We start from the raw sequence: 17374 nt of genomic DNA, 5'->3' as shown, positions 1-17374 counted from the left end.
TTGTTTTTCTCTTTCTGACTTACTTCACTCTGTATGACAGACTCTGGGTCCATCCACCTCACTATAAATAACTCAATTTCATTTCTTTTTATGGCTGAGTAATATTCCATTGTGTATACGTGCCACATCTTCTTTATCCATTCATCTGTTGCTGGACACTTAGGTTGCTTCCATGTCCTGGCTATTGTAAATAGAGCTGCAATGAACATTGTGGTACATGACTCTTTTTGAATTATGGTTTTCTCAGGGTATATGCCTAGTAGTGGGATTTCTGGGTTGTATGGTAATTCTATTTTTAGTTTTTTAAGGAACCTCCATATTGTTCTCCATAGTGGCTGTATCAATTTACATTCCCACCAACAGTGCAAGAGTGTTCCCTTTTCTCCACACCCTCTCCAGCATTTATTGTTTCTAGATTTGTATGGAACCACAAAAGACCCCGAATAGCCAAAACAATCTTGAGAACGAAAAATGGACCTGGAGGAATCAGGCTCCCTGACTTCAGACTATACTACAAAGCTACAGTAATCAAAACAGTATGGTACTGGCACAAAAACAGAAATATAGATCAATGGAACAGGATAGAAAGCCCAGAGAGAAACCCACACACATATGGTCACCTTATCTTTGATAAAGGAGGGAAGGATATACAGTGGAGAAAAGACAGCCTCTTCAATAAGTGGTGCTGGGAAAACTGGACAGCTACATGTAAAAGTATGAAATTAGAACACTCCCTAACACCACACACAAAAATAAACTCAAAATGGGTGAAAGACCTAAATGTAAGGCCAGACACTATCAAACTCTTAGAGGAAAACATAGGCAGAACACTATGACATAAATCACAGCAAGATCCTTTTTGACCCACATCCTAGAGAAATGGAAATAAAAACAAAAATAAACAAATGGGACCTAATGAAACTTAAAAGCTTTTGCGCAGCCTCTTTTCTTAAATGCTCTGTGGTTTACTCTCCTTAAGCAGCCAGGTTAATGAGGCACTTTGACAGTTATTGTAAGGAGTAATTCTCTCACTTTGATATGTGTCAAATTTCACATTTGGGTAGGAAATCGAGTCATCTTGGTGGGAGGCTCTGTGAAGTCCTCGGCTAGATTTATTTAGGGTGTTAAAGCAACGTGTGTGAGCCTAGTTTGTTTTCCCTCAGAGCTTGTCTCTTACCTTATATTCTGAGTAAGCCTCCCAGTTCTCCTTAAAGTCAGGAGTAAGGGAGTATTCCGAATAGGCTTAGAGTTGGTCCTGGTCGCTCCTTCACCTCTGATTTCTGCAGCTCTCCCTGAGGTCCCAGCAGAACCCCTCACTAAAAGTGGTATCTTATTCCTTCAGCCCCACTGAGCCAAGTGGGCTTAAAATAAATAAAATCATCTCAGAGAATGAATCCATTGTCTAATGTGTTATTCCTTCCTACTGTACAAATCTTAGGCTGTAAGTAGTGATAAACTCTGGGATTTCAGGTGTCAGGTGAATTGAGAGATTTTTTTTTCAAAGAAAAAAAGTAGCAAACACAACGGTGGCTGCCAACACCAAGTGTAAATTCAACTCAGCTCATTAAGGCTCTCTCTCATCTGTCTCTCATTCATTCTTGAAATCTCTCTTTCTCCCCACACTCCTTCACTCCCAGTTCTTACTCCCAACCCAGCACATATTTACTGAATCACTGGGTCATAGGAGGAAAAATAAAATAACAGAACTTTGTATTCAGCCCAGTCAGCAGTGTGGACAGTAAGCTGAAAGCAGCTCTGACTTGTAAGCTTGCTCATCAAGTTTCTTTCCCACTCAGGAGCAATCCTATTCTATTCCCTACCTCTCCCTGGTTTCCTTCTTTCCTTCCCCACTTCTCTGAGCTTCTTTCTCGAGGTTCCCCCTATATGGAACCACTTGGGCAAGAAGTTATCTTTTTCATATTTAGTGGGAGGAGGAAGAAACCTCATCTCCATCTTCATCTGTTTGCAAAATCTCAGAACCCCTTGCCTTGGAGCATCTGTGTTCTGCCTTCGGAATGTTGTTTTACATGTGCCTCTTATAAAATATGTATGTGACTGTGGCATCTTGGGCAAGACATGATTCCATTTTTGCACAAGCCTTGACATATTTCTTACATTCTAGCCTGGATTGTGGGGTTTACCACATGTTTACAATAACAGTGAAGGAACAAACCGTTCATCCAGACTATGCTGGTGGTTCATTAAGCGATCTTTTAATTAATCAAATAATCTACATGTTTTGTTTCCAACTAAAATGCTCACAGATGAAGTGTGATTCCCCTATATTCTCACAAAGTAAAGCAGAAAAAAGTTGTATCTCCAAAAGAAACTTTGGGATCTTTTCTTGAAATTTGCAAACTATGTAAAGCCATCTAAAGATTTCTTCTTTCTAATAAGAGGGTTAACCTCAGCTTTAGAATGAGTCCTTTAGTTTTTCTGTATTATTTTTCTGTTGTTGCTTAACTAATTAACATAAACTTAGTGGCTTAATATAACACCCAGGTACTAGCTCACTGTTCTGTAGATTGGAGGTCCCATGTTGAGGGTAATGAAAATGAATAACAGAAACTATAGTTTTATTGAGGAATTGTATTCTCTCATTTCAAAGTGATCCTAAACTTCAGACATTTTAGGAACAAAAGAATCACTGCAATCAGAGGTCCCCATTGGCATTGTTGTTGTTATTATTTTTAATACCAAACTGGCTTAACACCGTTGGACTCTGAATCATTTACTTATCAAGCAAATGAGACTAATACCAGTTACCTAAGGTATTTAGAATCCAGTGAGGTAGATAAAAATTGATTTGAAATGCATCAAATAGGAAACATTCTTGACGTCAGGCAGTGACTTTGGTTTACCTCTCTTTCATCCTGGTGTACAATCTCTGGTGCTAGCCTGGTGCTCTGTTCCAAGCTCCCTCCCTCTCTTCCTCTAAGCCTAAAGCAGTGGTAATTAGGGGGTGGTCTTGGGACCAGCCACCCAGTCTCCTGGAGAACTTGTTAGCAATGCCCCACCTGCTGATACAGGAATCATGGGGAGGAAACCAAGAAACCATGGTTTGACCAGCCGTCCAGGCAATTCACTTGCTCATTCAAGTTTGAGAACAGCTAGTCTAGAACCACAAGTCATTGGGTGCAGATACTCTTGCTCCTTCTTCTAGAACCGACACCTTCTATGAGGTTTAGCCTTATTTAATGTGTGTGAAGTTAATAATCTTTGTCATGCACACCAAATATGACACTTCCCTAAAGTCGGCGTGCACACGCAGAATACAGTGTTCATGGTGTGGGCAGACATTTGCCAAGTAGGGGGATCCCATGCTGGCCAACAGTCCTGATACTACAATAGATGGAACACAAGCGGCCTGAATTGTGACCAACCGCGCCTGAAATCTGGTAGCAATAGGTTATTTGCCTTAGTGTTTTGTTTTGTTTTTTATGAGTATGTACACTGCTCTTCTAAGCTTTGACCCTCTTAACTAAAACTGTGTCTGCCTTGCTCTGTAGATATGAAATCTCTAATTTATAAGCCAAAGATGCCTTCAGTGCAGCCACCTTCTAGCAATTTGTGATTGCCAGGGACTCCAACTACTCCAATTCCCCTGGCCCTCCCAGCTCAGACACCAGTCAGCCTCATTTCCACTTTAAGAGACTTTAATAAGCCTTTTATCTGTCCTATTGCCCTAGGCCATTCCTGTCCTGTTAAGCTGTTCAAGGACTCCCTTTAAGGTCAGAGCTCTAAAAATCTCTCCTTTCCCTTTCTAAGGCTTTCAGACTGAATTTAGGGTATAGGAACCTGCCTGTTGAAAAATAACCTACCCTGAGGTTATCTCATTCAATTACTTAGGGATTAACAGTCACTCACACCTAAATAGGTCTCTAAATTTTCTTTTCTCAGCAGAGCTTGAACAGACAAGCACTGATAGAGCATCTCAAGATTCAGCATCTTTGCCGGAATCATTCTTGGGGGTTGCCATCTTGTCTTCCATTGACAAGACGGCAAACATTTGAGCAGAACAGAATGAAATAATTTTAAAACTGTATAACCTCTCCATAGTTACATGGACTTGATTTATTTCACCATCAGAGAAGAGTCCCCCTGGGAAACACGTTAAAGAGGAAAGGGGCAATGTACAAAGTCCAACTTAAGAGCTGTGTGCTAGAATGCCTGACCTGTCATAATTATTTAATTTACCCACTTAAATTTTATATTTTTATTATAAATCATTTTGATGCTTTTTGGAAGATTAGCACAGATAACAACACAATCCCTGAAAAAAAAAGTTACCTCTTATGAGTAATAAAACTCAATATAAAGCAAACAAACAAATACAGCAAGTCCTGAATAGATGAAACATCTTTGCCAGTGTGATGCTAGATGAAGGCATTTGTGCTGAGCTTCCTTTGAACTGAGAGATCCTTATGATCATTGGAAGTAGTAGCAATGGGAGACTTTCTCCAGTCATTTCCTTCCTATGGTTGTAGGTACTTATGGTTGCAAGGACTCCCTCAGATAATCTTAAATGAAGGAGGATGGGAGTTAGAGAAGGCAAATGGTGAAACTTATCCAAGAAATCATGGGCAGTCAAGGAATCTTGACTTCATGGTTTGGATCCGTGGAAACCAAGACACAGTTAGATAAGTAGCCTTTCTAAAACATAAGGACAGTCACGGATCCCGGGCTTACTGTGGTGGGAACTATGGTTCAAAAGTCAGAGCCCACCTACCCCTTCCTAAATCTACTAAAGACTCCTGATTCCAGTTAAAATAAAATCCAGTTCCTTACACAGCCTACAAGGACCTCCATAATCTGCCACCTCTGGCCAATCTTAGCAATTCAGTCCTCAATTTATTCCATTAGCCCTTTCTCATTCTGCTCTAGTCGTACTACTTTTCTGTCTGTTCGTCAATCACATTTACTGTTCCACCTGCCTGGAACATGCTTATTCCAGATTATCTCTATCTGACCTCACATCAAGGTGTTATTTATAGAGCATCTGCACAGAGAGGGCTTTGCTGACCACTGTAGTCAGAGTTCCCTGCCCCAAAGTCTCTCACTGTCTTGTTACCCACTGAATGTAGTATTTTGGAAAACAAATACCCCCGGTGACCCTGTTCACTTCTGTTTCCAGTGCCCGGGGCATAGTAGGTGTTTCTCTAATGCTTTCTGAGTAAATGAATTGGAAGTTCAGTGGGGACCCAACATACTGCCATAGAGGGAAAATCTTGTTTGCATTGGTATTATACTGTTCCAGATATCCTTAATTCCTTTCTGCTTCGCGCCATCAACAAAGCTTATTAGCGGGCCCCATATAGCTTCATTCAAATCACTTCTGAATTAATTCTCATCAGGATTGTGTGGAGAATACATCACTGCAGGATGTCCTTGAACATTCCCATCCAAGGCAAAATAATTCATGATGCAACATCTTATTTTTAGAGTTAAAATCAAGTACTAATTTATTTACTTATTTATTTTTGCTCAAATTATTCCAGCTTTGGCCATGAGGAGTTCTTTCAGTTGGCTCCTGTATTCCTTTGACATACCTTCATCATTGTGGCTGAGGGTTTATTTATATATATTTGACCACGTTTCTACTTTCTGGTCCTACAATCTTGTAGCTCTAGACTCATTTTGTATATTTCCTGCCCCAGTTCTGGAATCATCCATTTCTCCAAGGGCCTCTGCTTCCTTTTACTGGAGAATAGTGTTCAAAACAAAGACTTGGGTGTGCTTGTTGCTACTGGCATATTATTGTTTTATGTCCTCTCAGTCGACAGAGCACAGAAACATATGTGTGTGTACTAACTGGTCTATATACACACATCAATAAAAAGCTAAACGTGTGTTCATACTGATGTCTCCACTAGTCCTTACCTTATGGATTATTCTACCTTCTCTCTTTTCTTATCTGTAACCTCTCACTCCTAGCCATGAAACTCCTGGCTCTCACTATATATCGTCTAGTTACTTAATTGTTTAATTTCGGCTTTACGCATACAGTGGCCTCAGAAGTGTTAACCCATACCCTTGGGAGAGAAAAGACGTTTCACCTAGAGTATGGTGCTTCTGTATAATTCCTTTACCTTTAATATTGCAGACTCCACTCATTTGTAAAGTTTCTTAGGTCAGCACCCTTTCCCAAAACCTTATCACCAAACCCAGGGACACACAGATTTTCTCTTACATTTTCTTCTAGAAATTTTATAGTTGATGCTTTACATTTAGATATATGTTCCATTTTGGACTAATTTTTGTGGAAAATGTAAGGCCTCCATGTAGCTTTTGTTTGTTTTGCTTTTTTTGTTTCAATATGGGCATGAAGTTGTTCCAACACTATTCGTCAAAAAGACTCTTCTTTCTCCATGAATTGGTCTTTGCACCTTTGTCAAAGATCAGTTGACTATATTTATCTGGACTCACTATTTTTTCCACGGATCTGTTTGTCTATTCCTCAACCAAGGACCACAATAACTTGATTACTGTACCTTTTAGTAAAACTTGAAATCAGGTATTTTGGGGCCACCAACTTTGCTGGTTTTCAGTATTCTGTTGGCTATTCCAGGTCTTCCAGGTCTTTTGTTTTCTTCATATAAACTTTAGAAACAGTTTGTCTGATTTTTGAATGTTGAGCCAGTCTTCCATAGTTGGAATAAATCCCACTTGGTCATAGTGTATAATTTAAAATTATTGTCTTCAATTTGCTAACATTGTGTTGAGGGTTTTTGCATCTATGTTAATGAAAGGCATTGGATTCTAGCTTTCTCTCTGTAATGTCTTTATCTGGTTTGGGTTTTAATGTAATCTGTAAGAAACTGTGGAAATTTTGCATTATTTCTTTCTTAAATGTTTGGGGAAGTCCACCAGTTAGGTCATCTGAGCCTGGTGTTTTCTATTTTGGAAAGTTATTAATTATTGATTCAATTTCTTTAATAGATGTAGGCTATCCAAGTTATCTATTCTTGTTTGCATTTTGGTAGTTCATGCCTTTCAAGAAATTGGTTCATTTCATCTAAAATATCAAATTTGTTGGCCAAGTTGATCATAGTATTCTTTTATTATTCTTGTAATCCATGGGATCAGTATTAATGATCTCTTTCATTTCTGGAATTGGTCATTTGTGTCTTTCTTTATTTTACCACTTGACTGGCTAGAGGTTTATTAATTTAATTGACATTTCAAAAAACAACTTTTTGATTTCTTTGATGTTCTTCATTGTTTTCCTGTTTTCAATCCCATGGATTTCTGCTCTATTTTAAATTATTTCCTTTTTGCTTCTTTTGGCCTTAAATTGCCCTTTTATCTCTGGTTTCCTGAAAGGAAAGCTTAGGTTATTTATTTTAGATCTTTCTTCTTTTGTAGTATATACAAGTAATGCTATAGATTTCCCTTTATGTACTGCTTCCACTGTACCCCACAAATTGCACTGTTATATTTTCCTTTTCGTTCAATTCAAAATATTTAAAATTTTCTCTTTCAACTTCTCCTTTGATTTGGGTTACTTCGAAATGTACTGTTTCATTTCCAAATATTTGAGGGATTATCCAGGTATCTTTTTGTTATTGACTTTTTGTTTGTTTAATTCTATTGTGGTCTAGAACATACTATGTGTGTATGCTGTCTTTTCTTTTAATTTTGTATGTTGTGTGGTCCAGAACGTGGTCTATCTTGTTGAATATTCCATGTGAGCATGAATGAATGTGTTTTATGCTGCTGCTAGATGGAATATTCTATAAATATTATGATTCTTGTGCCCTGTTGGTGTGGTGATAGGGTGTGGGGAGGAGGAGTGCTCTATAATTGTGTGATAAAATGTCACTTGTAGTGAGCTCTGTCTTGTGCTGTGACCTTCACAAGTGTTTCTCTATCAGCTTAGCTTTTTCCTCCCCTTCCTTCTACTCCCTTCCCTGACTGCCATGTTCCCCCACCCCATCTATTTTCTTGAAGCCCTGATCCTAGTTGACTATTTTTTCCCACCCTTTAGGAAAGGCAGAAAGACTGCAGGCAGTTGGAAGGGAACAAATGTCCTTCCCCCAGTTGGAATACAACTCTGGGAAATGCTTTTCCTCTGGAGAGTAGTGTTTGGATTTGACTTACAGATGTGCTTCACATTGTAATGTAAGAAAAACCCAAAGGGCTGTTGCCCAGAATCTCCATAAATTATTGATATAAAAGGAATGCGTCTTTTGGAGAACACAACAGACGCTTACACAAAAAGGAGAGAGACATTCTGATCTCTCTCTTTGTCGTAGCCCATGATACAGCCCTGATGCTGAGAAGGTTCTAGAACTCAGATACACTCTGAATCCCTGCCTGAAGGGCCAGAGAGACCATGGTGCAGGTAAAATGTTGGTGCCATCTAGTAGAATGATATTCATTCTTTAGCCCTTTGTCAATTGTCTTTAAATACTGTGAATAAAGTAGTGCAAGAGGCTGGAAACTTTGACTTAACAGATGAGAGAAGAAGACAGAAACCCACTGTGTAAAACGGCTGGTGAGAGCTAGGATAACCGGGGTTGAACATGATTAAAGTGGATGAAAACCCAGCATTACACATGTCCTTTTCTGGCCAGCTGAGGGTGGTGGTGTCTGAATTCTCTCCACTGAATTCAGCTCAGGTTAGAGCTGTCTGAGACCAGCATTTAGGGAAGAATCTCTTCCTCATGGAGCCCAGACTGAAAAGAGCTTTCTATTTATGACAAATCCCAGAAACCAGCTTCCTTCTTGGGCTTCATCTCAATCTCCCAGGAATGGCTGTTTAACCATGTTGTGCCCAATAATGTCAGGTGGCATAATAAATGATTGGTTAAAATAAATTGACTCATTAAAAATATAAACAGAAATAAAGGTGACTTTTTCTTTGATTACGCTCCATGGTATGATATAGTGGGACAAGAGAAGTAAAATAACGGGCTTTGATTTAGGTAGAAGTTTGGCACTACATACAAATTTGTCGTACCGTGAAACATTAATAGTAAAACTTCTTATTGTGTGGGTTCCTGGTGGGGTAACACTTTAAATAACATGGTTTGTCTTCCTTCCAGAGGAGAAGAGTCTGCTTCAGTCCCAGGAGGTGTAATGTAGGAGTAGGGGTAGCTCTAAACAAAATGTTGTTGGTGGTGATATCTGTCCTCTCTGCCTCTTGTAAGCTGACCTGGGAAGATAAATCGTGCACAACTCTTTGAATCTTTTTGGTAAAAATGTACGCAGCCATAGTTAGAAATTGGCAAGGTCTATAAGTCACTTTCCTCACAACCTTGATGTTGGGTGTGAAAGCTAGTTAAAGACTAACTTGTGCTACATGTAGAAACAGGTACAGGATGAATGCTTAGTTTTAGTAAGCAGGTCCAGAATAGCCATAAATTCTGTTCTGTAAGCTCAGTAACCCTCAGCTCTCTGTCCTTTTAGGTGTTCCTCTACATCTTGTATGACGGCTTCGCTTGGGCCAGACGGACATTATGCTGGAGGCAGATCCACTTGTATATGGTAGTCAGCTTCTAGGGTGACTAGGGAAGCCTGCTTGTCTTTGTGACCACTTTGGGGGTGGAATATCCTTCTTTATTCTGTCCACAAATAATTACTAATTTGGAACTGCCTAAGTCTGACCTGCACCCCAGAAAGCTGAGATTTCCCATCTCTTTGTGCTGCCCTAGGCTGCTCTCTTCTGGGGCAGACCAAGTCCTTTGGATCTTCATTTCTATGGACTATAAAAATTAATAAACAGAAACATAAATTAAATACATCCAGGAGACAAGAAGGGAGAGCTCTCAAGCTACTATAGTAGATCCCAACAGGAAGAAAGTTTCCTCTTTTTCCTGGCAAGGACTCAGCCAATGAAAAGCCATGGACTCTTTGTTACTGCAGCCCTCCCAACTTCCTTTTCCCCTCTATAAAAGTGTTCTCCTTCCCTTGCTGTGCAGGGATTTGCACATGGTTCGCCATTGTTGCAGTCCCTGAATTGCAGTTCTCTGCAGATCCCAAATAAACCCATTTTGCTCGAGAAATACCTGGCAGTCTATTTGTTTTAGATCAAGAGGATGAAGCTTGGTGTGTTTTAAGACTAGAAAATTGCTAGAGCTAAAAGCATCTTGAAGAGAATCCGGGTAGATAATCCAGGCAGATAAAGCTGTGTTGAAGAAGCACTTCTTTCTATGAAAGGTAAAATACTATGCAAGGCAGGATGTGCTGAAGCATGAAGATGATGGAGTTCTCAGAACAGGGAACCCAGAGACAGGCAGATCTGAATTACAAAAAGCCACCTGTCCACCATGATTAGTATTAGTGGCTGCCATTTGCAGACAGAGAAACCAGTACTAATGACAGTGACACTTTCCTTCTGGGGAAGAAGCAGATGATTCAAAACACTACAGTGGAAATCCTCACAGAAGAGTGTGTGAGCTGTAATTGCGTGGGGTCTACTGGATTCCTTTAGAGGTTTATGGTCAACGGATGTTGGTAGAACTGGAAATCAGTCTGGAAACCACTGAATAAGGGTTGGGGGCAGAAAATATTTAGACTTGAGTATAGTTTTTGTTTGTAATATTTAATATTTCCATTCACTTTCATTTGTAACAGAAATCTGTATATTTCTACCCCAGTAACCAAAAGATTTTTGAACAATACTGTAACAGCATTATTTTCTGGGAAAAAAAATAATAACATATAACAAGGAAAGATTGTTTTTTGCTCTTATGAAAAAGAAGCAAAAATGAGGTATTAGGGAGTATGTTAGCACATTCTTGGAGTCCTAAGAGAGAGGCAATAAATCATACGTTTTAGTAAAAAGCACACAGAAGTCCTCAGGTATTACACGTTAAAAACTATTTTTAAAACAATTTTTAGTTTAAAGTTCTATTTTTATTTTAGTAGGTGAAGTGTTTAATTTCTATCTCAAAAAATCAAAAGTGATCCATATATTTTTGGAGAGAAACATAATAGGAACACTTCTTTATTTTTCAGGTGAATATTCATGGGATTAAACATACTAAAACCACTTCTCAACTATTTCCCTTTCAGGCTGTCTAGAAATGGTGAACTTGAGATGAAGACCTATACTTCTTGTATTCATAGAACACCAACACTGTTTCATTTTCCTTTCACTTCTTTCAGTGGCTGAGCAGAACATGACCATGTGCTGGGGACATTTTGAGAATATCACCTGCATCTTGCTCAGTGTTGGTATGACATAAACACAGTAGGCTGGCAGCAACCTCTGATGCCATGGTGAGCAGGGGCCCTGTGTGTGCTTCCCCTGGAGAAGGAATCAGGGTGGGAACTCTGTTGTCAACCTGAATTTCCACACAGGACCAGTTAGTAAGGTTAGTTTGATTTTCATTCCTGTCTCACAAGTGACATTTTCCATCTCATACAAACAGGAGTAAATTCACTCCTGAGAACACTCATAAATCGGTGCCTGTGACAATGGAGGGGTGAAGCATTCTACTTTCAAAAATTACATTTCAGAATTAGTGGTGAAAATTTCCTGGGCCACTGCTCTTGGATAAAGCAACCTTTTTTTTGGCTCAAGTTCTTTCCTTCCTGCAGTTTCAAGGTGGGACAGTCTCTTCTGCTTTGCTCGTGTGGGTTTGGGAAACCTCTACCCATTGGCTCTTAGTCTTGCTCTTCTCTCTCTGTCTTTCTCTCTGTTTCTGTCTCTCTTATCACTTATCTTCCCTTTCAATTTTATTGGACTCAAAGTATTTCAAAGGGCCTGATAATTAATTCACACTAATGTATTAACAGTATGTACATTTAAAGGAGAGGCCTCCAGGAACAAGCACTGCTTTAATAATCTGACAATTTAATGTTGCTAGGAGAACAGAATTCAATCATACATCTATCCTCTACCTCATGACCAACCTGTCACAGGTTGGTTTGCTTGTAGATAATTCTATTAGGAAAAGGAATCATTTGCTCCATGTCTGCCTCCTCCTTCCCAGGAAGACTTGCTGCCAAAACTTCTTCCCTAATCAGAATTGTATTGATCATAGACAGCACAGCCTTTGTGTGTGAAGCATGGTAGCAATTTACCCTTTTAGAATCTTCATCGACCTGGCACCTCCCATGTCTTCTCTCTGCCTGGGTCCCACAGAGTGCCTGGTACATAGTGGATGGATGGTGAATATTATCCACTGACTGACTAGACTCAAAACCAAACCAAACCACCACCACCACAACAACCAGCAAACAATGACTGAAAAGATAAACAGCCCACATGTATCACACCTAATATTTCAAACTTCATAAAATTTTCCAGAAGACTAGTTTGAGCTGACTGTACAAAAATATGTCAATTTTCACAGGAAACTGAGATATAACAGTTTCACCCATGTTCCCTCTCCTCACTTCACTGTAAAACAAAACCATCACAGAATTGAACCTAAGAGAAATATACAAATATTTGTTTGTGTAAAGTATAAATATTTTCAGAGCAATATACAAATATTTGTTTGTGTAAAATATAAATACCTACTCTGAAATTGCTACTATGACATTGACCACATATAGCAGCAATAGCAATCCTTTTGTGGGTAAAATGTGTCTACTGAATATATGCTTACTCAGCACCTACTGTGCACCAGGCACTATTCTAGGGATTGGAATATGGCAGTGAAGCAGACAAAATTCTACATCCTTACATGCCTACAAAGAGATGAATATGAAAAAGTTCAAAATGTAGTATGTAAAATATTGGTAAGTCCTCAGGGAAAAATAAAGCAGAGAGTGCAGGTAGAGAGTTAATATTCTGATGGAAGAGGGTGTGTGGCTGACTGGAGGAAGACCAGTTTGGTCACAGAGAGTAGCCAGGCCAGGAGCCCAAGTTGGGAGTGAGCCCGAAGAGTGCTGGGAACAGCAAAAGGTGAGCGGAATGGTGAGGAGGGAGAGCAGCAGAAGGAGTGATTCCCCAAGACTAGGGGATCCCCCTAGGCTAGGGCCTTAGAGGTCATTATTGAAGGATTTGGTTTTACCCTGAATGAGTTAGAAACCAATGAAGGGGATTGAACAAAGGAGGGGTATTTTCTTAAATTTAATAGATTTCAGTTTTGTTAATAATAGACTGTGGGAAAGCAGACCTAAAGCAGAGACACCAGCAATCCCTAGAAGGCTATTGCAATAATACGGGAAGGCATGCTGATGACTTAGATCAGAGTGGTTGCTGTGGAGATGATGAGAAGAGGTCAGTTCTGGATATATTTGGGAGGCCTTGTAGAGAGGATTGGAAACAGGGTCCAAGAATAATGGTGTAAAGAATGACTCCAAGGTTCTCAGCTTAAGCAACCAGAAGATAGACTTGTCATTTTTACAGATAGGTGGGCACACAGACATTTAACTGAAAGACCCAGAATAGCTGAATATTTGCAAAATATTGTCTTCCAATCTTCTCTGAGATTTAGGCCAATGTAGGGCATCACACTTAAGGGCAGGTCCCAACATCCCTATTCCAGAAGCTGGAATGGGACCAACACAGAAGTAAACCTGTCTTGGTGGGGCATGAGAGTTAGCCATTTAATATTAACTTTGAATTCCATCTAAATGAACTGATTGTTGTCAGTTTAGTTCTTCTACCACAACCCTTGGGCCTTCTCTGATTGACTTTCAGTCCCTGACCCTCTGAGGCAAGTGTTCAGTGCACAGAGGGCAGTATCCCCTGGCCCACCATCAAGTTCTAGAGCTGCCAGGAACCTGCACTTAGCTGACCTCCTCCCCAGGCTGGCTCAACCCCACACCTGTACCTAAGCAGGAAGTTTCTCCCTGTCCCTGCATGGGGAGCTGACCTTGGTACTTTCAGGAGATGCAGAGATGTCAAGCACTGATGCTTCTCTAATGAATATGGCCCGTCCAATGGATATCATCTCATTAAGGAGAATTACCTGCATAAATGAATCATAATGAGAACTGAAATCATAAAACTTAACATTTTGATTTATTCCTGGGAGAACTTTACAAAAATAGGAATGCTTTAGAAATACTGAAAAGGATTGTATCTTCAGAAACTGTACCATGTTACAGTCACACAATTTACTTTAGGTGCATCCAGAAATGGAAATATATTTCTTTGACACAGATATACTCTTATGAAATGGAAACTGTATGTCTCTGTATCATTTGGCAACAATAAATCTCTTTTTAGAGGTGAATTTATGAATCCCAGCTTCCTACTTCCAAATATCTCCTTCAGATCCCCTTCTATTCCTCAAATGCAACAGGATAGGAGAAGATAGAGATTCAATTACATGAATTGCCTACTGCATCTTGATGAAGGCCAAAAATGAAATTGAAAAACACATATATTGAGCCTAAAGTAACTGTGGGACTAATTGTAATTCTAGAAAGTTGAGATGAACTCCTGTTCGGATTCGCACCCTCTCCTTACAATTCTTCTCAAATGAACTCTGAGGCTTTAAGTCAACTTAATAGAGTATCAAACAATATACAACACAATCAGAGTTAGGATTTGAGGGCAAATCTCTGTCACGTAAGGTGATGGTAATGTTATAGTAGATAATTCCTAAATTTCAGAAATTTAACATAATAAAAGTATATTTTATATATTTATTTATATAAGTTTACAAAAGTATATCATTATGTCCCAAAAGAAAATATAACATTTATAAATATTTATGTAACCAATATAGGATCACCTAAAGATTTAAAGTAAATGTTAACAGACCTAAAGAGAGAAATAGACAACAATGCAATAATATTAGAGGACTTTAATACCCAAATTACATCAATAGATAAATCTTCAAGACAGAAAATCAATAAAGAAACATTGGCTTTAAACAACTCATTAGGACAGGTGGACTTAACAGATACATACAGAACATTTCATCCAAAAGCAACAGAATACGCATTCTTCTCAAGTGTAAATGGAACACTCTCCAGGACAGATCATATGTTAGGCCACAAAACAAGTCTTAATAAATTTAAGAAGATTGAAATCATATCACGACCATGATGGTTTCTTCTCCTACCACGATAGTATGCAACTAGAAAAATTGCAATAAGGAAACTGGAAAATTTACAAATATGTGGATATTAAACAGTATGCTACTGAACAACAAATGGGACAAAGAATAAATCAAAAGAGAAATAAAAAACTACATTCAGACAAATGGAAATGGAAATACCACATTCCAAAACCTATGGGATGCAGCAAAAGCAGTTCTGAGAGAGAAGTTTATAGTGATAAATGCCTACATTGATAAAAAAAAAAAAATAGAAAAATATCATTTTAAACAACCTAACTTTACATCTCAAGGAACTAGAAGAAGGACAAATGAAGCCCAGAGTTAGTAGAAGGAAGGAAATAACAAAGATTGGAATAAAAATAAATAAATTAAAGAATAAAAAGATAATAGAAAAGATCAATGAAACTAAGAGCTGGTTCTTTGAAAAGAAAAACAAAATTGACAAACCTTTAGCTACACTCAGCAAGAAAAAAGAGTGAGGGCACAAATAAAATCAGAAATGAAAGAGAAAATTTATAAATGACATCAGAGAAATGCAAAGGATCATATGAGACTACTATTAACAATTATATGTCAACAAATTGGACAGCCTAGAAGAAATGGATAAATTCCCAGATACATAAACCTACCAAGACTAAATCATGAAGAAATAGAAACTAAATCATGAAGAAATAGAAAATCTGATCAGACCAATTGCTAGTAAGGGGATTTAATCAGTAATCAAAAACCTCCCAACAAAGGAAAGTGCAGAAGTGCAGGACCAGACAGCTTCACTGGTAAATTATACCAAACATTCAAAGAAGAATTAAATATCAATCCTTCTCAAACTCTTACAAAAAAAATAGAAGAGGAAGAAATGGTTCCAAGCTCATTTTATGAGGCCAGCATTACTCTAAGACCAAAACCAGCCTAGGACACCACAAGAAAAAAAAAAAAATCCCTGATGAACAAATATTAATAAACCAAATTCAACAATACATTCAAAAGATCGTACACCATGATCAAATGGCATTTATTCCAGGGATAAAAGGGTAGTTCAATATACACAAATCAATCAATGTGATGTACAACATTAACAGAATAAAGGATTAAAAATTATAAAATCATCTCAATAGATGCAGAAAGAGCATTTGACAAAATTCAACATCCATTATAATAAAAATTCTTAACACAGGAGATATAGAAGAAACATACTTCAAAATAATAAAGGCCATATATGACAAGCTCAAAGGTAACATCACAGTCAATGGTAAAGATAGGAACAAGACAAGGATGCCCACTCTCACAGCGCTTATTCAGTGTAGTTTTGGAAGTACTAGCCAGAGCAATTAGGTAGGGAAAAGAAATAAAAGGCATCCAAATTGGAAAGGAAGATGAAAAACTGCCACTGTTTTCAGATGGCATGATACTATATATAGAAAACACTAAAGATGCCAAAAAAAACAAAAACAAAAACCCCTTAGACTAATAAATTCAGTAAAGTTGCAAGGTACAAAATCATACAAAAATCTGTTGCATTTCTAGACACTAATAATGAACTATCAGAAAGAGAAATTAAGAAAACAATCCCATTTACAATTGCATCAAAAAAAACAAAATAAAGATCCTGGGAGTAAATCTAACCAGGGAAGTAAAATATTGGGTTGGCCAAAAAGTTCACTTGGGTTTTTCCATAAGATGTTATGGAAAAACCCGAACGAACTTTTTGGCCAAGCCAATATCTGTACACTGAAAACTATAAGACATTAATGAAGGAAACTGAAGAAGACACAAATAAATGAGAAGATATTTCATGCTCATGGATTGGAAAAATTAATATTGTTGAAATGTCCATACCACCCAAATCAATCTACAGATTAAGTGAAATCTCTATCAAATTCCCAATGGCACTTTTCACAGAAATAGAAAAAACAATCCTAAAATTTTTATGGAATTATAAAAGACCCCAAATAAACTAAACAACCTTGATAAAGGAGAACTAAGCTGGAAGCATCACACTCTCTGATTTCAAATTATATTACAAAATTATAGTAATCAAAACAGTATTGTGTTGGCATAAAAACAGACACATAGATCAATGGAACAGAATAGAGTTCCTAGGAGTAAATCCACACGTATAAGGACAATTTATTCATGAAAAAAAAAAAGGAGCCAAGAATATACAATGGGAAAAGGATAGTCTCTGCAATAGTGTTGGGAAAACAGGATTTCCACGTACAAAAGAATGAAACTGAACCACTGTCTTATACCATACACAAAATTTAATTCAAAATGGATGCTGGAGAGGGTGTGGAGAAAAGGGAACCCTCTTGCACTGTTGGTGGGAATGTGAATTGATACAGCCACTATGGAGAACAGTATGGAGGTTCCTTAAAAAACTAAAAATAGAACTACCATAC

The sequence above is a fragment of the Physeter macrocephalus genome, chromosome 8 (genome assembly GCF_002837175.3).
Source record: "Physeter macrocephalus isolate SW-GA chromosome 8, ASM283717v5, whole genome shotgun sequence".
Taxonomy (NCBI): Eukaryota; Metazoa; Chordata; class Mammalia; order Artiodactyla; family Physeteridae; genus Physeter; species Physeter macrocephalus.
This window is presented reverse-complemented; position numbering follows the sequence as displayed.